The 24,101-nt window shown below is 41.3% G+C and overlaps 1 long non-coding RNA gene across 1 annotated transcript in view; it reads left to right on the top strand.

The window, feature by feature from the left end:
• Nucleotides 1–114: 114 nt before the first annotated feature.
• Nucleotides 115–24,101, top strand: part of LOC309708939 — a 42,854-nt gene continuing 18,867 nt past the window's right edge. The window contains exons 1-2 of the long non-coding RNA XR_014277379.1: nt 115–203; nt 2,111–2,213. This is a non-coding gene — a long non-coding RNA (uncharacterized lncRNA). The remainder of the gene's footprint in view (nt 204–2,110; nt 2,214–24,101) is intronic.

Below are 24,101 nucleotides of genomic sequence, written 5' to 3'. Positions count from 1 at the left end.
AAATTAGCCAATGGTTACAAAAAATGTGCTTAAGCAATCAGAAAAAACTGTAATGTTAACGTTTTAGCTATGTTGAGTCATGGTGTTAGCTTGGTAATGCTGGCTAGAGGAACACTCAAAGCTTCTTAAAGTTCAAAAGTCAGGGTATCAAGAAGTTGTTTGGGATCTTATCTATTCACTGAGGATCATGACTATCTATAAATGTAAGTAAGTAAAAATATAAGTAATTACTTAAGTAAGTTTATTTTCTTCTTTTCTTTATTATTATAAAGTTTATGGAACTCTGTGTGTAATTGTAACTTGAGTTTTTTAAGTATCAAACAGACTATTTACGATCTTAGTAAGCTTAAAACCTTTTTTAATACAATATATTTCAATAAATAAGACTGCATAGGGGAATGCAAGGGCTGAGATGCATTACGGCCAAGTCTTCACATTAAATTTAAATGTAGGGACACCAGCCAGTAACAAACACTTTAATTAGCTTTACCTCTGTGTTCAAATGAGGTTTTAAGTTAAGTATTCCACATATTACCTTTGGTATATTAGTGAATGGTGACAAAAGATATTTAAGCTATATATTTCTGCTTTCTCGCCAACATTTTTTTTATGAATAATCAGATTATTCAAATAGATGTTAATTAGACTTCTACCATCAAAAGACAGCATTATTGGGAGGAATAAAAGCGAGTCATCTCTGAAGAGTACTATGATGCCACAAAAGAACCTGCGTGGACATAAAAACAACCGCTCTGTCTCTTTTTTGTTTTTGTTACATTTTTATTTCCACCAATTTTCTTTTGTCTTCACTCAGTGTTCTTCTGCTGGGATATAATTTGAAGAGGAAACAATGGTGCTGGATGAATAACCTGATATAATACATATTCATGGTGTTTCAGAAGCAGTTAAGTTGATCCACTTGTTTGAGACACAACAAAGGTAGCTTCCGCTCCTCCGTTATCCTCTCTGCTCCCAATCCTTCCTCCATTCCTCCTTCAATAGTTTCCCTGTTCGTTTCTCCTTAATTATCTCTTGAAATCCCCCCTCTATTTAAACCATTGTCCTTTTCCCACATGAAACCTATAAACAGACAGAAGCAGCTTTCTAGGGGGGATAGAGGAAGGAGGAGAGATGGAGGAAATTTCTCAGGGTAATCTTTTTCTTGCTAAAGTGAGTAATCAGTACAGATGTTTGCGTTTTTGTAACATTGTTAGCATTGCAAAATTAACCAAATTAAGTCAGCTAGATATATAAAACATAATAACGTGATTAGTAAACCGTCACACAAACACTTGCCACTATATTAGCCATGCAATGTAAAATAACAACAGACTAGAATAGCTATAAAGCTGGTCTCATTGCTTAAACAATTGTAATTACAATAACATTGTCTCGTAATCCTTCTAAATAGGAGACGAAAACTAAATCGGTTTGATGACGATGCAGCTCAGCTTAGTTGCCTTTCACCGGTTTGTATGATAATCCTCATTAACAAAACAGTAATCCTCTCCTTCATGCTGCCATGTTTTCTCCTATCCCCATCTTTCAGCCACATGAAACTTCTCCAAACTTCTCGCCCTAATTTATTGGAGACAAACTAGTGGAACTTGAACGTCTTCTCAGGCCGACACAAGAAGGATTGGGCAAAGTTTTGATGCCCAACAAGCTCAGAGATCAGCTTCTTACGCAAACTCTTCCCCAAATCTTTGTGCTTTCACGGTAAATCGTGAATTATGGCTGTTTTCATGTTCCACATGTAGCCTGTGAAACATGAAAACCTGTGTTGAACAAAGGATTGGGAAGGCTCTCCTCTTGTTACTTGATGTTAAGCAGTTGACGTCTTCGAAAAACAGGTTTAATTTGAACCTGTTTTTCACAATTGCAACTTATGCATTACATTTGGATTAGAAGGGTAGGAAACGGATGGATGGATAAGAAAACACAAGAGTAGCCTGCTGTTTGTGGACCAGCTCGTGGCTAAGCAGCTAGCTGTGTTTTAGTGTTTCTGACCAATGAAAAGAAAATGCAATTGATATTCAATATTTTGAATACGTGAATGCCTGTTTTATAGTCTTTATGGTTTTTGCTTTTCTTTCAAACATGTGGTCAGGTTTGCTGACCTTTTCAACAAGCACAGTGCCCAATCTGGAACTGAAAAATGTCTGCAGCCATAGCCAAACATCCAAAAGTTACATGATACCACTGCAAATAAGGTCAGTTTTTACACTTTCTTTTACACTTTCTATTTTGGCCATTTTTTAATCCACTGAAAGCTAATATTTGTGAAAGCTCCCTCATGCCTAGAGTTTTATTTTTGCAAAACTCACAGTGCTGCAGTGTGGTCATAAGCTCTGGACCCATAACCATCAGGGGCATTATTTCCATTAAAGTGACAGTTTGTCCAGTTGCCTTTAGTACATTCATGACCACCGTGAGACACAGGTGGCCTGTTTCACAGCAGGCAATTTATCGGAGTAGGAAAGCATTTCCAATTCCAGTGCACTAAGGATGTTTTAATCATCACGTGAAAACAGACTTGAATGTGCAGTAAGGGCGTAAATACTTCCAAGCTTATTCTGAGTCCTTCAATCGCAACAAAAACACCTCCATCACGCTGTCGCTTTTAGGCAATAATGACGTCCTCTCATAAATATCCATGGTGCACATCAGCTGCCTCTGACTAACCTACAGCTGGTGCCTACAATCCTTTGCTCACTAATTATTCAAAGAGCAGACAGGACTGAGAGCTGTGATTCGCCAGCCCTCTTCAATTAGCGTTGTGTTAATTAAAGAGCATCATCAGGTTCTCGTTAGTTATTAAACACTCGAGTGTGATTACTTAACTCAGCAGGACTCCTGAGGAATCATCTGCCCCCTGATCCCACCGATGAGTGCGTATATATGTGTGTGTGCGTGTGTGTGTGTGTGTGTGCGTGCGCGTATTCTTTGTGCATGTGCATTTGAAATTTAGCAATGCTAAGGCGCCAGCAATGGGAACAGATTCTCCCTCTCGCGCTGCATGTCAATGCTGCAATGAACGCTGCATATGCAAAGCTGCGAAGAAGTGCGTATGCATGTTTGTGTGTCCGATTAAAAGGGGATTTTTGTTCACATGCTGATGAGGTGTCTGCAGTAAGTTAATTGCCTATCAAGAGAGCAAGCCAGCTCTGCCTCTTGTGATGTGTGTGTGTATGTGTGTGTGGAGTTGTGTTTGTGTATTTGCCAAGGCCTTTGTGTGCATGTCTGTGTTGCTTCACGAGCTAATTGCCTATCATAGGTCCACTCAGGTCTCTGTCCTTCACTAGGATCAAGTGTACACTGATCTACCACAACATTAAAATCACCTGCCTAGTATTGTGTAGGTCCCCTCGTGCCAACAGAAAGGCTCTGGCCTGTCAGAGGAGGGGCACAGGACCACTGGCTGCGGTGCTGTAGTGGTTGCCACAGAGACAGATGCTTGATTGGATTGGGATGTGGGAAGGTTTGGAGGCTGTGTCAATGCACCTAATGCTTTTTTGAATGAATTTTTTCAGAAGCATGGAAAATTATCCTGCTTCAGGCCCATTGATGGAATAAAGAAAAGCAAAGGGCAGTTTTACAGTTTTACTAATATGCAGGTGCACTGCAGTCAGTCTTAGATTGTAATGTTGGGGTTGGTGGGACTGCTCTGATATTCTCGATAAACTCATGAATTCTGACTTCCAGCTTCAATCGGAACGTACTATCAGCCTGTGGATTTTAGTGGCTAGCGGATTCAGTATTTCATGACTAGCAGGAACTGCTACAACTCAGAACTCATTCAAAGTCCAACCTGCACGATGACCTGCTGGACAAGCTACGCAATCTCTGAATGGACCAGTTCATTGGTGTCGGATGAGAAGTTGCAAGACATTGCATGAGGAAGCATAAGTCCTGCAATAAGTAGGCTACTCCTGCTCTCCAGCAGCCATATCCCAATGCATTTACTGTTTCACTCAGTGCTTATACCTAAGTCTGACTGACTAAAGGCTACAACCATATAGAAATACAGTCTTTGAGCAGGCACACGTCTTCTTTCAAGCTTTGACTCACTGTTTAATTTTGAGATACAAAGTAATGCTACACTATGGTGTATGTATGTATGTATGTATGTATTAGGGGTGCAACGATACTCGTATCGATATTGAACCGTTCGATACAGTGCTTTCGGTTCGGTACGCATATGTATCGAACAATACAAAATTTGTAATTTATTTTATCAACTTTCCTTCTGACGATGCTGTCTGTGTTGAGCGCTCAGTGAATCTGCGTTCGACTACTCCGCCTAGGCTGCACTGTCGAGCGCAGATCTACTGAGCGCTCAACACAGACAGCATCGTCAGAAGGAAGAGCGCAGGGCAAGCTAGCGAGACAGAAGTTAAGCTCTGCTTGCAACATGGAAAATTGAACCTCCCCCACCCTCATTCAGATCTGGCGTTTGGAATTATTTTGGTTTTCATGTGACATATGACCCTGAAGGTAAGCGCGTCATGGACTAAAGTAAAACAGTATGTTGGATGTGCCATGCACTAGTGTGTTAGTGCAGTTAGCTCATTAACGTGTTGGCCGTCTAGCCCTACGCACGGAGATTTGCCGTGTTGTGGCGTTAACGTCATTTCAACGAGATTAACGCTGACAGCACTAGTGGGAACACAACGAATATGACTGCACATTTACGCCAACATCATCCTAGTGCAAAGAAAAGTGGAAGAAGACAAAAACAACAAGCATGCATGCTACAAACTTTACCCGAGTCATTTAGACAGCCATTAGCACATGATTCTCCTTATGGGGACCTGATATGTTTAATATTGTGGCGAGCTCAGACAAGGTGGAGACGGAGGTGTCGTTTGGTCTTGCTTCCCGTAAGCTAGCCTGGGAGCACAGCCGTTTATTGACATCTGCAGAAGAACGCTGCCGCTAGCTAACTGCTCAGCGCGGCAACCGCACAGCAACAACAACAACACACAGGGCGCCCTCTGCCCCCGGAAGGACACACCGTCGCAGCGAGAGGGCGTCACCCGTCACTATGGCAACATAAACAAAACATAACTGTACAAACAGAACCCAGAACAGCCCTGACCCGCTACAATATGCTGCTGAGAATATAGCCCAGAAGAAGCGTATAGTATAGCTTTTATTTTGGAAAGAGCCATTTCTCTGTAATAAACTCTCTTTTCCAAAGATGAGTGATTCCTCAATCAGATACAGGGCTTGCAAAATCGCTAGCCCGATGTCCCGGGGCTAGCGATTTTTCCAGTCGGACTACCAAAATCTATCTCTGCCCTGCCCGTCGGGCTATCGTAGGAAGGAAAAATATATGTCAATGCTTTTGCATTCTTTCGGAAATGTAGCTGGGTAATTATGTCATTGGCATCGATGAGCCACTGTCAATATGTGACATATTGAAATCGCGTTTGAATTTGCGCTTGTTTTTTGCTTTCACTTTGCAATCGCGCGACCTGTGTATAGAGAGCGACAGCACTGATTGGTGAGTGACGATAATTTGCGCACCAATTCCTCTGACATCGTCTTATCAATCGTTAGCTTACTATGCAAACATGACAAGTGAAATCTCCCGCAGCAAGCTTAAACATGTGAGAGGTTGATCGCACAGAGAATCGCTGAACTTATGTGAGTGCGTGTGTAAAAGCAGCAGGATATATATTTTAGTTCTGCTGAGCCAAATAAGACAGGTCAGGGTGAAGAAGTGACAGCCAAAGAAAAGCTTACCACAAAACGGAGAAGTTATGACAAATCAGACTATAAGGCAAAAAGAAAGTGCAGCTTTATGGTTTCATGGACAAACGAATTTCTGTGGCTGCAATATGACGAGCTATATAACCGGGGCTGCACAGAAGTGGTCCGCAGGTGCGCATTCGCTGTCAAAATAAAAAAATTTTTAAAAAAAACGCGTATCAACACTACAATGAGCGGGTGGAGGGAGGTTTGGAGTCTTCTCTCACCCCCGTTCTCTGCGGCCTGCTGGAGCGGGGGGGCTAGGAGGAGTTGGCCGTCCAACTGCGGTCTGGAGTGTGGGGCCTCCCTGCTGCTGCGGAGTCGGGGCGGTCTGCCTCTCCCCACCGCAGGGAAAAGGGTAACACCACCTGGGTCTGGGTGCAGTTCCCCCCTCCAGGGGCAAGGGTACCTAGACCCGGTTCGTAGAGTACGCTTGGGGAGTGTGATCGTGTGTACAGCGTCTCTTTATGTCTGTCTCCACGTTGGTTGAGTGTGGAGTAAGTGCATATGAGAGCATGAGGGTGGGAATGGATGTTTGTATCTGTGTGTGCCTGTATGTCTGTGTCTATATGTCAGGTTGGGTATCAGACGCCACCTCTCTGGGGACATCTCAGGCCCTCCAAGGTTTGGAGGCCTATCTCCACCCACCACCACTTCCCCTGCCAGTGGCGGACTCCCTCAGGTGTCGGTGCGTTGGTGGTTCTTTGTGTCTGGGGGTGGGTGTCCGGGTACACACCGACTCACTCCTTGGCGGCCGCTTATCGGGGCCTGGAGCCTGGGGCTCGCTCGGGCCACTTCGGAGGTGGGGTGCCCCCGGCCTCTCGGCCTGGGGCTCGGTCACTCAGGCACAGCTGGCTGCCGGCGGAGCTCACGGGCGCGTCACTGCAACTCCCCCTGGCTTCTGCTCCGCGGCTGCTGAGTGAGCCCTCATCTGGGACTCTCCTCAGCTCTTTCTGGGACAGTGGCGCGGCTGCCCCTCTGTTGGTCTTCCTTGGTCTCTTGTGTTCTGGGGGCCTCTGGATGTCTGGAGTTTTGATCTCCTCCATACCTGCTTCATACCCTGGAGGACGGGGCTGTGGCCCCCCACACTCCCTAGCAGATCGTTACATGGAGAAACCTTTGGAATACAAGCGCGCTGATCCACACAGGTATGCACACAGGTGTGCACACGGGTGTTCACAGACGCGGACTACAGCTTTCTTGGCTGCTGCCTCAAAGCACATTGTGCGCTGTCTATCTTGCGTGCTGCACAATATCGTTTATTATTTAGTATCTACTGTTAGCTAGTTTATTGTGATGGTGCCGTTTTTTTTTTTTTATTATGTTGCTCTTTGTTGTTTGCTCTCTCTTCTGTTTTTTTCTCCATACAGGTGACCCAGGTGTTTTGTTTTGTTTTGTTTTTTTGTTTTTTTCTTTCTTCCCCCCCTTCTCACCGTCTCTTCTCCCCTTTGGTTTTCTTTCTCTCCCTCTCTTTCTTTCATTCTTTCTCCCTGTCCTATCCCCCAGTCATGTCTGTCCCGTTTGTAGCAACTGAATATAAAATAAATTCATAATTATAATAAAGGTCAATCAAATGGACCAATATGGCAAGGCCATGATGATCCACTTGGTAAAATAAATCCGCTTGGCATCTTTCTTGGCCTTAAGACAACAATTCTGATGGCTAAAGATCCAAACGGGACACAAAAAAAAGAAAAAAAAAAAGAATTTGCGCTTGTTTTTTGCTTTCACTTTGCAATCGCGCGAACTGTGTATAGAGAGCGACAGCACTGATTGGTGAGTGACGATAATTTGCGCACCAATTCCTCTGACATCGTCTTATCAATCGTTAGCTTACTATGCAAACATTGCAAGTGAAATCTCCCGCAGCAAGCTTAAACATGTGAGAGGTTGATCGCGCAGGGAATCGCTGACCGTTATGTGTGTGTGTGTAAAAGCAGCAGGATATATATTTTAGTTCTGCTGAGCCAAATAAGACAGGTCAGGGTGAAGAAGTGACAGCCAAAGAAAAGCTTACCACAAAATGCAAAAGTTATGACAAATCAGACTATAAGGCAAAAAGAAAGTGCAGCTTTATGGTTTCATGGACAAACAAATTTCTGTGGCTGCAATATGACGAGCTATATAACCGGGGCTCCACAGAAGTGGTCCGCAGGTGCGCATTCGCTGTCAAAATAAAAAAAAAATTTTAAAAAACGCACACAAGATATGAAGTTCCAACGCGTGTTTGCGTACATAAGATTTTCTGGAGGAGGACAGACATTTGTTTAGAACTCTTAAAGATGTCGAAGAAGCTCCTTTAAGCAATTTGGTGTGCCTCCACCTCCAAACAAATGTCAGAAGGAGTCCGAACCACAAAAGAAGCACGTATTTTCGGAAAAGTGGTTGCGGGAGGTGAGCTGGCTTCAAACAAATGATGAACGCACAGAGATGTGGTGCGGAATGTGCCATGAAAATCCCACTCTAGCGGACAAAAACAGTGCTTTTTATATGGACGCAAAGGCGCGTTGCAACTTCTTATCTGGTGCGCGTCTTTTATTTTGACAGCGAATGCGCACATGCGGACCACTTATGTGCACCAGTGTAAATAACATAATGTTCTGCCAGATGTGTTGTTGGTTTTCTCTCGATTTCTGAGTCGACAAGCGCCTTTGTTACTGGGACCAGTAATTTTAAGAAAGGCCACCATTAGAACCCATGAGAAATGCAAGAAATGCATTATTGCTCATCTGCAATATCTTTCCCAGAACAAACACCAATTGCAAATAACATACTAAAAATAAACCTGAAAAATCTCTTTAGAACAGCTACTATGTTGCAAAGAGTGAACTACCACTGGCAAAATTTAGCAGTCTTTGCAAACTTCAAAAAGCAAATGGCCTAGATCTTGGTTCCACTTGTCTCTTACCCGTGACTTCAGTGGAAATTTCAAATTCAGGATCTGACACAGACTGATTCATGTCCTACACAGTTCTTACAAGTTCATAGAAATTTCTGTTCAGTTAGAACCAAGTATTTGAGTTGATGATTGTAATTTTACAATGAACATTTTTTTTGTATCGAAAAAATATCGAACCGTGACACCAAAGTATCGAACCGTGAATTTTGTGTATCGTTGCACCCCTAGTATGTATGTATGTATGTATGTATGTATTATTATTATTATTATTATTATTATTATTAATATTATTATTATAATTATTATTATGGTACAGACCAGGCTAGTTGGTTAGCATGCTAACTTCTGTAGCCATCCCTGCAACACAATACATAAAATCTTTGATATAATATCAAAGCTAAGTTTTCAATAATCTAAACATTTTAAAGTGAACTAAAAATTCAATGTATGTGTCCATTTAGGTTTTTGAAGTAGTATCATCATTCTCTAATGATCATAGCAGATCCATGTCTGCATGTGTGCTCCCAAACTCCTTAGACAAATAGTTTAATCTTCATGCCATTTAGCCTATAAACTGTTCTAAGATTCATAACATCTATATGGTGATAGGAGTCTAAACGGAGTCTAGATTTTAATGGTCACGAGAGGGTTTAAGTTTTAAGAGTTGGTAAGTTTTTATTTCCTATCTGGTGCGCTTTTTTTCATCATATACCAGCCCCGCATCAGCCTGTGGGCCTGACCAGGATGTACTCCGCCTCTCGCCCTTTGGTAGCTTGGATAGGCTCCAGCACCCCCGCGACCCTGACAAGGATAAGCAAAAGAGAATGGATGGATGTATATAAAATAGTTTATTCTATACTTTGTAATAGAAATATAAGCTAATTTTCTGCCCAGCAGTTTACTAAGTAGGTCCAGGGATTTCCACTGTAACTGCATTCATGTTTCTGTAATAAGAACGCAGTAATGTACAGTGAAGTATCACCATGTGAAAGCCCAGTCTCCAGGCCATAATTGCATTAATTAAGTAAATTATTTTAATAATACCCATAGACTCATCCTAAGCACAATTTTAATTTCACACTTTTATTTCTCACTAACAAATATGAATGTTTTCCATGTATGTGTTTGTGTGTTGCTGTGGTTCCCACCAGAGCGGTTTTACCTCCAGAGGCCCGAGATGCTAATTAAGATGAATCCACCTCCGGTCTTTGTTGTCCACACCGCTCTCTCATATGCAGCAGTGTTATGTTAATGAGCATGTGTAAAATCTTTGGCCACTGTCCCATCTCACTCATCGTAATATATAGCATTTAATAACACTGTGCACATGCACACATACACATAAAATCAATATCCGTGATTTAATAAAGCAATGTACCGATCCAACTGGTTTCACAGGCCTTATTCCTGGTCACTGGAGCATTACCACGACAACAGGCAACAGAATAATAGATCTGCTTCAAGTGTATTAATTGAAAGCGTGTGTGTGTGTGTGTGTGTGTGTGTGTGTGTGTGTGTGTGTGTGTGTGTGTGTGTGTGTGTGTGTGTGCACGTGAATGCAATGAAAAAATGAGCTGGACATTTTTCATCTCTGGGATGATGAAGTAGGATTTAATAAACTAGCAAAACACACATTCACATACACATGCATGCAGATTCCCTCAGCAGGTGAACGTAGCTGAGTTGACACTCTGTCAGCACATTGTAATTTGACATAATGAATGCAAGCATCGTTACTGCTGTTAATTGGCCAGACTAATTATACTCCGAGGACGTCATTAGAGAGAACCTGCCGCTCCGTTCTGTGTGTGTGTTTGTGTCGATGAGTGTGTTTATGAGTCAGATTGGCGCAGACGGTGGGAAAAGTGCAGGAGACTGGAAGAGGTGGGGTGTTCTCATGAAGGGAGTGGATGAAGATGAACAGTGCAGGTGGCCAGGACTGATGAAGAGGGAGTGGCAGGGTGAGGAAGGGTATAGTTTAGGTGCCATAACGGAAGCTGAGTTTAGATTTCAAGCCAGGAGAGGCGATGATGGGTTCAAGCCTGTCAGGTCAAAACAATCAAAGTCCTGAAAAGTTTGTTAGTCTTTGCCAAAGTCAGGGCTGCAATGCACCACGTGGTTTAAAATTAATCCATTTTAACAAGCATAGTCATTCAAGCTACTTTCACTAGTTATTTTTTTATAATCTCACATAAAAAACTTCAGTTACTCGATTTATTTTAACACCTTTCTGTATCAGATTTTCACCATTTTGGTGACTCGTTATACTGTAACAGTAACCCTTCCTACAAACACACAAACCTGTTAACTGAGTGGGTCAAATACTAGTGCACCAGCGCTTTTGAAAGCAGTATTTGGTGCTCTGGAAATGAAAAGATGCTGGATGTACAGCTCTTAGTCACATTGTTGGTACTTATTTACCATTAAGCACAGTTTCTACATGTTTTAAACATGGAGGGCAGGTTTATTACTGCCCATAACCGTTTATAACTAGTTTGTTACTGTCACATTTAAATAAACTGTCTGTTTTTGAGGCATTCTTGGCTTCACAGAATAAGCCGTCTTTTACTGCATGCTGTGCTCTGTGCTTACAGTGTGAAATTAAATCTCAACTTCTATACTTGGCAAGCTGTTTTTCATTTTTACGTATGTGTCTGTGCCCGTGAGGCGTTGCATTCCTCTCTTTAGTACTAAAGTTTTGATAATATCCTTTAACCATAATTTTTATTGTAGTAGTGTGTATACTTTTATAGATTTGAGAGGGGAATTAATTATTGTAGTTTCTCCCTATGTGCATGAATGGCCATTCATCTGCTAACTTGACTACCAAGAAGAGGGGCTGCACTGATAATACTGAGTAAGGTGGAGGCAGACATTACAAATGTGAACAAAGGGCCGATCTCCCATTCAAGGTCACCTTCTTGTGCACCTCCAAACTATTTTCAACATCTTTTTTTCAAACACTCTTTAACTACTAGCTGATTGGTAGTAGGAGAGATCATTAGAAAGAACATGAACATGATTTACATGTTACATAATTCAATGAAACTATTTGGCGATTAGATTACGATCGCCCATCCCAGCAGAATGGAATCCCTATGGTGATAGGAATTACGGCAGAACCCCGGAAATCTAAACGCTGGTGGTGGAGGTGAGGATTAAGGCTTGGATGGAGCCTGAGTAACATGGGAGAGGCAGGGATGGGGAGAAGGTGGGTTGCAAAAAGGCGTCTGCAAGGGAGAATGACCAATGAGCTGTGAGATTTATGGTACAGCCAGTAAGATGATTGGACTAGACCAGCGATGTTGCAATGAGCTTGACAGCGTGGGATTGAGGTAGTGATGTAAATCTTAGATTAACCACCATATTCTCCAACTGTTTAGGGAATCCCTAGTGACCTGTGATCACCTGTTGGATAACTGATCAGTCTGTAGGCCTGTGCGACTTTAGCATCTTTACCAACTGATATTGCAGCAGCTCCCATCAACCTCCAGAAATCACTCACCAACCAGTCGGAGAATATACATATTTTCCTTGTGATGTGGTTGAAAGATGGTGACCATGTTCAAGGAGAGCGTGTCTGGGAATTATATTGATGGTGACTGACAGCTAATAAAATGCTTTTTAATGCAAAAAAAAAAGCAACAAGTCAATCTAAGCTGTTTATCTGAGGATTTTTTTCTGCTCTGGTCCCAGTTCAGCACTCACATTAGGGTTTAGTTTTCACCAAAGCACCACTGCACAACTATTTGCCAGTGGTTTTAGTTTAGCCTGTGACAGTAACGGTCTAACCATTAGCCCTCACATGGCACTCAGTGGAAAAATTTAGTTGAAACAATCTATGTTTAATAACAAACAGTCAAACATGTAATTCAATTCTCTTTGGCATATCCTTATCAGGGTGGCAGGGGGCTGGGGCCTATCCCAGCTACCATAGGGCAAGAGTCAGGGTACACCCTGGACAGGTCGCCAATCTCAGGGCTAACACAAGGACAGACTACAAGTGGCACTCACATTTACTCTTATGGTTAATTTAGAATCACCAATTAACCTAACCCCACTAACTGCATGTCTTTGGACTGTGGGAGGAAGCCAGAGTACCCCAGAGAGAATTCAAACACCACACCGAAGGCCCTGGCTAGATGGTGGATTCAATTGCAGGACCTTCATCTCCTATGATTGGTTGGGCGTCACAGAAGATGGCTGGATCATTCTTCTTGCTATGTGGCAAATCTTTGTAAAGTACTAAGAAGAATTATATTTTTCTATCTTACATTTCACCTGCTCCCGACACAATATATCTCAGAGCTTCCATCCAAATCCAACCCTTGATGGTGAAAGATTTGTTACTAAATTAAATTAATGAATGACATTTAGAAAAAAAAAGGTAAAACCTACAGTGAACAAACAGTGTCCTCACAGTGAACATGCTGATGTCTCTGGCCTGAAGCAGCATCAGTGGAGTATTTACTTATCCAGTCATTACAGCTGAGAAATTTGAGCAAATTCTGAGAAACAATATCAGCTCGCAGTCCGCCAGCAGGGAGGGAGGGGTGGCTGTGAGTCTGTGACAGAGAAACGTGTAATTTCCTAATTCTGATCTTGCAAGACAATCCGTCCTTATCAGTGTCTGATTCCCACATTGGAGGAAAAGTAGACGGAGAAGCTGGAGGCCATTTCTCTCTCACACACACTCACACACGCGCTAAATAGAAGACAGAGGCATGAAATTACATGAAGGAAAGGGATATAGATAGAAAGGCTGAGAGACTAGTGAGAGAACAAACAGGCCTATCAAACGACCACAGACCCAGATAACAAGATAAGGCCTAATCAATCAATCCTTGCACACAGAGAGAGATTGCGCTAAGTGGCTCATGAGTCCTGCTGTAAATTAAATCTGCACACTCCTTCAAGTAAGACAGAATGGAGCGAGTAAGAGTTGGAGAGAAGAAGAGAAAGAGAGAGGGGGGATAATAGGGGCTAATTTCATCACCGTGGCCCATGATGAAGCTTTTACACGGTGGTTTGAGAGGCCAAACTAAAAGGCTGGAGGTTTGGTGATATTGAATATGAGTGGTGTGTCATGATTAGATTTGTAAGACGATAGCCAAGAATTAGATTATAGGGTCTAATGCGGATATCTGAAAGGGTGTCGGATCTTAAGGGTTTGGTGTGTGTGTGTGTGTGTGTGTGTGTGTGTGTGTGTGTGTGTGTGTGTGTGTGCACATATTTGAGTGTGTGTCTTGTAATTCTCTTCCTGGAGAGGAGAAGCCAACAGACAATGGTCTAACACTCTGATTCACTTTAATTCACTCAGTCCAGCATCATACATCCTCATCACTGCTGTGCATGTGTGTGTGTGTGTGTGTGTGTGTGTGTGTGTGTGTGTGTGTGTGTGTGTGTGTGTGTGTGTGTGTGTGTGTGGACTGAACGTCACCAGGTTGCTAAAACAAAAAATACTTATAAAAAAGGAAAAGCAGTGAGCGGCAGACCGGAGGAAAAAAAGAAAGAAAAGAAAAATGTCTCCGTTTGGTTAAACAGAAGCGCCAGTGTTCCTCAGCATGATAAATCATTTTGCTTGGTTTTCTCTCTTAAAGCTACAGTGCCAAAGCGTGTTTCACTTGGCACGGCTTCATTGTTCAGTCACTGGAAAAATGCTTTCACGAGGCAATAATTAAGACTATTCAAATGTTTACTCTCCATTTATTCTGCTTGCCTGTGTGTGCATGTGTGTGTGTTCATAACCCATCTCCAACTTTGAATATTTATCTAGGGAAAATGGCAAGACAGCATAAAGTATTAGTAGAAACTCATCGTCCCGATGATGGACACATTAGCCCATTTGTATCTCTGTAGACGCTCGGCGTCTCCAAGATCGCAAGTATTAAGTCATGGAGCAGCTCTTAAGCACACATGCACTACAGCTCTGGACTATTATACACATTACCTGACAGAGTTATACTTCAAGTGTTCTTCATTAAACACTGTACACCTCTAACCTGCCAATCACATGGCAGCAATTCAGTGCCCTTAGACATGGTCAAGATTACCTTGCTGCACCCAAGGTATACAGAAAAGCATCTCTGAATGCACACAACATTACACCTTGAAGGAAATGGGCTACAGCAGCAGATGGCCACACCAGGTCCCGCTCCTGTCAGCTAAGAATAGGAAACACAATTCACTTCTCCAGCTGCTGAACATTTGATATAATTTGAGTTAATTTTGGTTTGCTTGGCTCATATATTCAATCAAGGTTGGCGAGACCAAAACATTGTAACCTAAATATTTTTGGCAGCGTTATCGTGGACCAATGATAACCTCTAATTTTGTTTTCATTCTTTATTGGTAATATAAACTAATTTAAAATAGTATTTTCAGTGGTCTACAAAGTAGTTGCCTGAGCTAAGCAACTGAGGCACTATTTGTGAAGGAATTTTGATTCCTTGAGGTTCAGGCTGAACTCTGACCCCTCTTCGGAGGTTTCTTCCTCTTAAAAGGGAGTTTTTCCTTCCTACTGTCACCAACTGTTTGCCGAAAGGGTCTCTTCTGATTGTTGGGGTTTTCTCTGTATATCTTCTGTATTGAGGCAAATGTTGTTGTGATTTGGTTCTGCATTTGTAAAATTGAATTGAATGTAGACAGCAACAAATTTGCAACAGATTTGGGATCTTTGTCAGTTTACTGCACTGTTTTATCACAAACAGATTGCATGCATTTGCCAACTTGACCCTATTCAACCCCAAACTGTCTCCATCTTCTTGCCGTTTGATTTCACTCTTGATGCAACAAAGCTGCTTTTGAAACAGCAACTGACTGCAAGTGCTCACAGGCCCGGTCCCTGTCAGCTCAATGACCATTGCACACAGTCATAATTGCTTTGGTTGTACCGCGGTCTCCAACCACTATTTTCTATAGTGTTACTATTGCAATAGACAGCAAGTGAAAATTAAATTTAAAACAATATAAAAGAGAGTAAAAAAAAACAATCATAACATCGCAAACTGCTGTCTCCAGTCTGACGAGTGTGTGACTTACTCAGCTCATCCAGCCTGCGAATGCTGACTTTATCTTTTTTTCTTTTTTTAAAGCACTGTTATCTCTCAGTGTCCAAAATTGCTGCATATAGGTACAGACACATTAGCCACAGCAGTGTTAGCCATACTCCCTCTGTCACAGAGGCTAACGTGACCTCATACAGCCACACAGCAAAGCAAAAACAAACACAGCGCAAACGCATCCAGCAAAACTGGAAATGCAACCAACAAATCTGAATTACAAAAAAAAGGGGAACTGTGGCTCATGGCAAAGACCCCACAACTAAAAATTAACGACCACGTGCGCGTGCGCTTGCTCGTGCGCAGACGAAGTTGTTCAAGTGTTGTTTGGCAGCGAGGGCAGGCGGGAGATTCATGATTTTTAATATGCAGAGCAACTGAAAAGTGGAAAAGCAGACACTCGCTCACACATACACACACATATGAACTATGAAGATGTTTTTCCATTCGTGTGGTGACAGACAGCAGCTAACACACAACAGATCGCTCCCAGCAGAGAACACAGAGCCCTCACATCATTAACACCTCCTGCTGCGTATCGCCAGCCTTCAACTGTCTGGGGACACAAAGCCAAGGGAGGAAAGGAACAACAGATGAACACTTAGGACACGAACGAAGAGGTGCTATAAATGCATGTGTTTGTGTATGCGTGCATACACATTTGCGTGCGTGTTTGTGTGCTCTCTATCTCCCAAATGCCTCAACTCATCTACTAATTAGTCAGGAGCAATTAGGTGCACTTAAACTAACCGCACACAGTGTCAGGCAGAACACACATCCAGGTAAACAAATAATCGCAAACAGAACGAGTGACTCACTTTAAACTGCACGGGTTAATAAAAGCAAAAGGCGTCCTTTGAATAGGAACAGAAGAAAAGACTAAAATGAATCTCAGTGAATGTAGTCGTGGGGGACAAAAAAGGCAGACAGAGGGGAAGAAAAGAGTAATAAAGAGAGATGAAAAAAACGAGGAGAAAGAGATAATCATAAGTCCCAATGGACCGATTGAAGGAGGGCGGTTTCTATCACGTGCTATCTCTCATTTATATGCTAATTTACACTATTAACAGAGAGTGGGTGAGAGAAAATGAGTGGAAAGAGGGACTAATAAATACCTACTGATTGCTGTTTGTTCATTACTAGCTGTGTGATTTTAAGGAAATTTGTTGCGAGCGGCCGGGCAGATGTTGTCATTCTAACTAAAGACAAACTGTGTCTCATATTGTCTCGAGGAACTCTTAAGTGCAACAAAAAGGTGTAAAGTGGGTGTTTGAAATGAAATGGGGGAAATAATACACAAAATAAAGGCAGAAGAAAGAGATGTTATCAGCGTAATTCAATTTGGATTAACGCCGCAAATCATCTCCTTTCATCCTTCCTCCCTCCCTCTCCTCCTTCACTTTTGTTCCTTTATGATACCGATAGCCACTCGAGTGCTTCTCTCATTTTCAGCATTAAGCCTTCGCTGCTGCTGATCTCAGTTCAGCTCAATTAACAATAACTCTGCACTCACACATACACCACACTTGGCATACATTGCCAGTTTACTTAACCGAACTGCCTATATTTAGAAGGTAAAGAATCATATTAAGTGGTCTTTTGGGCCACGCTGGGTCCTTTGGTTTGTTTTTTGGACCTCTGTAATTATTTTAATCATGCCATGTTTTTCAAACAGCGCATTTCATATATCTATCATACATGAGCACTACAGTAAAAGGGGGGAAATTCATAAATACACATGGATTTTTGGACATGTCATAAGCGACATATTGACACAATATACTCAAATGCGATTTTCGGATATTTCACAAGTGAAATCTAATTTCAGTCTCCCAAAAATCTCCTAACACTCCCTTGGAAATCACTTCTTTATTGCATAAAACCTCCTGCTCACATGTCTAAATTTCCCTTGGTGTCATTTTTTATTTTATTTGTGTATTTTATGGTGGTTCTTTAGTCTGAATCTAATGTGTGCTCTCTTTAAAAAAAAAATTGAAGCTCTTGTGTTTTTTCCTGACCCATATTCCCTGTGGAAAAAAGAAAGAAGAAAACTCCAAGTTGGTGGAAATGTGGTGAGGTTGGTGAGGCAGCACCCTCACGCAAGGGTTCCCAAACAAATCCTGTTCCAGAACTGCAGCTTTTCTAGTAGAAAACGCACCCTGAGAGAGCTGAAGTCATGCTGTTTCATCTGGACTATCCTCTGTTCTGCTAGCTGCAGACCACCAGCATGGTATCTTTCTTTCACTTGGTCCAGATCAATTAAACTCACTCAACTGCTGTTACACATACGTGCCTCAGCTAGTCATGATCCTTCACACAATCATGACACTGTTCTTTTAATGTCACATTCATTATGTGACAGCTAAGAAAATCATGATCTCTCATCCTCAGTGGCAGCTACAATCTTCTTGTCTTGTTGCTTCTCCCTTTTGGGATGATACACGTTTCTTTAAGGAATATGTCCTAGTATGCAATCACTTTTCATTGCACTAAGGGTATTTTTATACCTGCACCATTTAGTTCATTTAAATTGAACTCTGGTTAGTTTTCCCTCGTTGTGGTTTGTTTGTGCAGGTGTGAACACAGTAATCACAGCCTGGAATGGACCAAAGCAACCACAATCTGGACTGCTTTGACGGAGGCGGTCTAGGTGTGGTTCTAAATAAATTTTATGGTGTACGTGATCCGACCTTGATCTGCACCAACTGCCAGATGTATCTTGCAACTGTGAGCTAAAACAAACTTCCTGTAGCCAGGTATACTTTGTATTCTAGGATGTTGAAGGTACCACAGATGTGCAAAGTTTATTAGCCTAGCCATGAAATGAATGAAAAATCTCCATGTTTTCCACTCGTGCAGAACGCAGCACCTCTTTCCTGTATTTACTTTTGTTGCTCTTGCCCCAGACACATCTGGCCAAATAGGAGACTGAACATTCTCATGTGGTTTGTAGTGACACATTTTGGTTCGCTTAGAATTCAGTTTTTTGCTGTGAGACAAACAAACCAAACCATAGGAAAAAGCTGCAAGTTTAAAGACTCCTCAACTGATTTGGACCAGGGTAAATTAACTATAGGTGTGAAAATTACCCCAAAAAGTCTAATTTCAATACTGTAACAGTCGTATGTGATGGTTGGTGAGTTTTTCAAGTACTGCTCTTCTTCAGTAAACCTCACAATATACATGACATGAATGTGGTATAATTTATAGGACTTAAACCCCTGTAGCACACGCCTAGGGATAGGTCATAGCCAGCAGTGGTTTCACCATGGTAACTACTGGTTGCTAGGGAAAAATATGTGTTCTGCAACCACTTGGCAAGTAGTTGTGGGAGGTTGCTGTTGCTAGGTGAAACAGGTTGTGAATAGGTATATGGTTCTGCACTTAAAACCTCTTTCCATTTGTTTTGTTCACTAGCATTTTGGCGCTGTTGCTCATAGTTGCCAACTTGTCTGCAATCAGTCAGCAACTACTCACCAATTAGTTGCAAAACTGTAAAAGGTACAATGTTAATAGGAAACTGAGACCATTTGCCTTCAAAGTCAAAGTTGGGCCTTTTAAAACTTTTAAAATCTTTGCTAACTGAAATCAATTCAAGTAACAATCGCTAAGAAAATCAAAGGACTTCCAGCCAGTGTTGTTGCAGGACAAACGGTTGTCATCAACAGCATAATCATCTAAAGATCTTTACTGGTATCTCACCACAAGTTTATTTTTTGTTTGTTTTTTACCAAGGTTTGATAGAGGTTGACAGGACATGCTGCCGCAGTTATTTGACCACTGAAAGATGTGTGAATCCCACATTGCCATGTGCCATTCTCAGGCCTAACCTTTAACCAGATGCTGATGAGAGGTGCAGCATGTTAAAACATGTCTTCATGATTCTCTATGATCTCATGTGTCCCATGTTAAAAAGCTATGTGGGTCCGAAGCTTTTGGAATTGCGTAATTAAGCGATAACTAAACGAATGTAATGTGGTGTATCTATATAGAGTCGGATTGTGTTCATGCAAGACTGTGTGCTCCATTAATAAAATGGTTTGACAATTTGTGGCTGCCACATTAAGTCAAAAGCCAAAAATTAATTAAGGAAAAGAAAACGTCTCCTTTCAAATTTAAGAGACACAAGTTATCAGACCAATATTTGAGCTTTCAAAGAGCTTGAAAATGTGAGTGGAAATATTTACCCTGATAGATGGTGTTTGTGATTCATTGAGCACATATCCTCTCTGTCTTTCGCATTACTCATTCACAGAAACATAAGTATCCATCCGTGGAAGAGCTGATGTGTACACACAACACTCACACACTGATCATTACCCTGCTGGTTTTTCACAGACACTTGGAGAAACACAAAGAGGGAGACCTAAACCCAAACCCCGAAATGATTTTCCCTCCTGTCACCATCACCACCAAGTTTGTGTGCAAGTTTTTACTGTACATGTGCGCCTGTTTGTGTTGGAGACCACATGCAAAGGGTTTCCACGGGCGACATCCAGAGGTTCTTGGGGGGGGGTCCCTAGGTTATGATCACTTTTCCAGCAGTGTTGTCACAAAGACACAATTATACTAAGAATAAGCTCTTTGTCGAAACATGAAGACGGCGAATCAGACAAAAACAAAGGAAATGACAAAAACAAATCAGAAGCAACGGTTCACTCACAACCGCTTGGCTCTGCTTTATATTTATACGCCTCACACCAGTTCTAAAAAATCATTTTGCTACAGATTCCATTCACATCAGCTTCTTCCTACATGCTAGAATCTGTCTCGCTCTTAAATCTGTCGTCACTTTTACACCTTATTCTCACCGTTTTGCCAGAGCGGAACATATTGCGCTGCTGTGTGTGAAAACAAAGAAACGTATCCAAGCATCTAAATATCTACAGCATTTTTTTTTCACTGCAAGCAGGGTGAGGTCGAGCACCCCTAAGTTCCTCGTGTGGTCTGCTTTATGACCTCCCGCTTTTTAAAAAAAAAAATCTTGTGAAGTTCACCAAAATAAATACACAGAGGAAATTACACATCTTAAGATCTCACAAAAGCAATTGTAGGGCAGATCGATTCACACCCGCTGAAAGAAAGGCAGATTCGTTAGCAGAGTAAGATCTGAACAATACAGCTGTGGGGGCCTACGCCATATTGGTTTTTGGAGAGCAAAAGAAATCATATATTTTTATATATATTGTATATACATAGATCATGTGTTAGAGTTTATCAAAGAAAAAAAAATAATGGCGTATTGTGTTTTAACTCACAATTGGTTAGGTTATCATGAAGATACATCTTAGCTGTGCTATGATAGACAGTAATCAATAAAAGAGACATAGTAACCAGGACGTTATCCACTGGTTTTAAACTCCATACATCAAAGCTTCAGTGGTAATGTTTTGGCCCCCACCATGTTGCATTTTAGGAGCCAGAAGTTAATTTATGCAGAAGAATGTTAAGTGTCAATTTGTTAGCTAATGCTAACTAGCTTGTTAGCAAGCTAGCTGTCTTTACGTAAAATCAGTTGCAATGAGTCTTCTTGAACCAAAAAAATTCCTCATGATTGCAGTATCAGATTGATGTGGTCACGTGTAGTTTGCATGGAAGACATTGATACTTAATTAGCAAGTATCTGCAAACATTTGTTAATTAACCACAAAGTGGTATTAAAACTTTAAAAAAACACTGCAACATACTAGAAATGGAGAACATTCAACTTTAAAGTAAAAGTTGTGCCTCACTGCCACAGCAAAAGGTGCAACATTTACTTTGAAGGCAAAAAAATCTTTTTCCACTTTTCGTTCCACTTTTCACACAATGCCACTCAAGGAGTAGATGGCATGCTCAGGGCTAATTGCTGTGACCACAGCAACCTGCTTGCAACCAAAGTAATCGTAACAAAATTTTCACTTAATGGTCAAGGAATACACATTTTCCTCTAGCATCCGGTTGTTGGTCGATGGTCGCAGACAAGTCTCCAGGTTTTTGTAATTGGGCCTTCACATATTCAAAATGGTGGAAAATTTCACGTTGCATGTTTAGCGATTAGGTGTCAGCAATATGTTAACACAGGCCAAGACGATTTTGTACCAAGTTGTAGATATGCTTTTTAACGCTATCAAGGTGAGCAATTTCACACTGGAGTCAATGGAGACTGGCTCCCTTTTGTAGCTTTAGCTCCTTCTAAATTTGTTTGGATTTTCAGTGCTGAAAGTTGTCCTTTAGGGCTGCGTCAAATAATACTTAAGAGAGTTCAACTCCCAAAACTGAGGCTTCTTGGGTTTTAAATAAGACAATGCACACATGGTAGAAGAAAATGTTGACAAGTTGAGTTGAGCTGAAAGCAGAATCACATCTTCACCACGAGCAATAGCGAGTTAAGTCACAGAGCACTTAAGAGAAATAGTAGCATGTCCACAGTGTGTCAAATTATAAACACAGCTTCTCTTTAATCTTAACAAAAAAGTGAGGAAAAATGTACAAAAGAGTGTGACACAACAGTACCAACAGGCTGAATGTACGCTAACGTCGACTTTATGTGACTTTAACATGGATTAAAGAGATAGGGGCCGTGAATGGTTCAGTCACATTATGTCAGAGCAGAGTCGAGCCTCGCCGAAATTCACTAAACTGTGTAAAAAGTCTGCGTGAATAAGTACGCGAGGGCCCACTGTGTTATGTAAATGAGCCACCTCAAAGTCTCCCGTGTTACAGCTGTAACCTCGCCGAGTCGACTTAAAGGCAAATTTTCCCCCCTCCCCTCCACACATCACGAAAGATAAACATGTTCCAAAGTTAAGCAGAGACATGATTGATTCAGACACACAGCGGCGTAGTGATGGAACATTTTATCACGGTTTGAGGGAGGAATCAACAAACATTTTCACACATAACAACAGGAACAGATGCTGCTTTTAGAGAGAGGAAGATTACACAGTTTTGTATTTTCACACTAACAGACTTTTAAAAAAGCCAAAAAAAAAAAAAACAAGAAAGCTCGAAGTCAATTTCCCTGCTCTTTTCTGCTGTTATTGTATTTTTTTTCCTTCTCCTCTTCACTCCTTTAAATGGATATTTTAACTGTGGCAGAGAAATTGTTCTTGTGTTTCAGAGCTTTGTTTTGTATACAAAACGAGTTTGAGACCAGAAGATTTGTGTGTGTGTGTCTTAAAATCTGAAAAATGGAAAATAAATCAAATGCTGTGCATTGTGTTCACCAGTGTACTTTGGATCTACAATGGCCTCTTTGGAAAGCTGTAAGTTTGTGAGGATTCTGCACATTCTGAATACTGTAGCTGATGTGGAGGCAGTTATGGCTATTTCTTTTATTATTTAACCTCCTAGGACCTGGCGTCCACATATGTGGACATCACATTTTGGGTTATTTAGACCAAAATATTCAATTTTGCTCTACAAGAGCCTGATATCCACTTACGAGGACATTATACTGCTACTGTTCTATCAAAAATTTAAATGAATATCCTCATATGTGGCTCTTATTTTTCTTAAAAACAAAAATAAGGTAAAAGAAAACAATAATCTGGTAATTCTTTGTTTTTACATTCATCGGGCCCCAATATGCCCAAATATCAAAGAGAAATTAAAAATGCATGCTGTGGAAGAGTTCGGGTCCTAGGAGGTTAAACTGAGGCCCCAAAACCCTTAGATAGCTACAGCTACACAAAGAGTTGCAGTCACGCTAGTTTCCGCTTGGTAATGAAAAGGACATTTTGTTTGTCCTCTGCAAGAAATGTGTGTCTTATTTGTTGCGATATAAAAGAGTAAAATAAACCCCGCAGCAGCTTAGAATGCATGGTCAGGAAATCTGCATTTCTTTCTTTTTAAGTGTATGATTTGAACAACAGAAATTAAGCAGCTTCTGTTGTGTTCAAGCAGTAAAAGTTAATTTAGAAAGAGGCGAGAAATATCTGACCCGTTGACATGAAACTGGTTCCATTAACTTGTTTGGCTTTGCAATTTTCTAAGAATTCTTAAAAATAAATAGAAAAATGAAGATAACTAAAGAAAACTGACAGCCTTTTGTTATCATTATTACAAATGATAAACCTGCAACCTCGTGTTTGTGATGTGCTTTTAAACCTGTTTAATCGGTGCCTGTACTGATATGAAACGGATGTCATACTGAGAGCGAGGGTGACATGACAAGGCCCATGCTGCCTCCTGGTGGATTTACAGAGACACTGCACTTCACTTTGCTTTGTTTAGGTAATGAAAATGATTCAGTACATTATAAAAAATAAAAATAAAGTCAAATTATTTGGTTAAATAAATTACCCCCCCCCCCCCCCCCCCAATTCAATAGGATCCTGCAGAGAGGAGACATGAAAGTGAGGCAGAACAACACGCAGGAAATGGTCTGAGGTGGACTCAAA

The sequence above is a fragment of the Aulonocara stuartgranti genome, assembly GCF_965226115.1.
Source record: "Aulonocara stuartgranti genome assembly, chromosome: 6".
Classification (NCBI taxonomy): Eukaryota; Metazoa; Chordata; class Actinopteri; order Cichliformes; family Cichlidae; genus Aulonocara; species Aulonocara stuartgranti.
The sequence above is the reverse complement of the archived record's forward strand: the minus strand, read 5'-3'. Positions and strand labels throughout refer to the sequence as shown.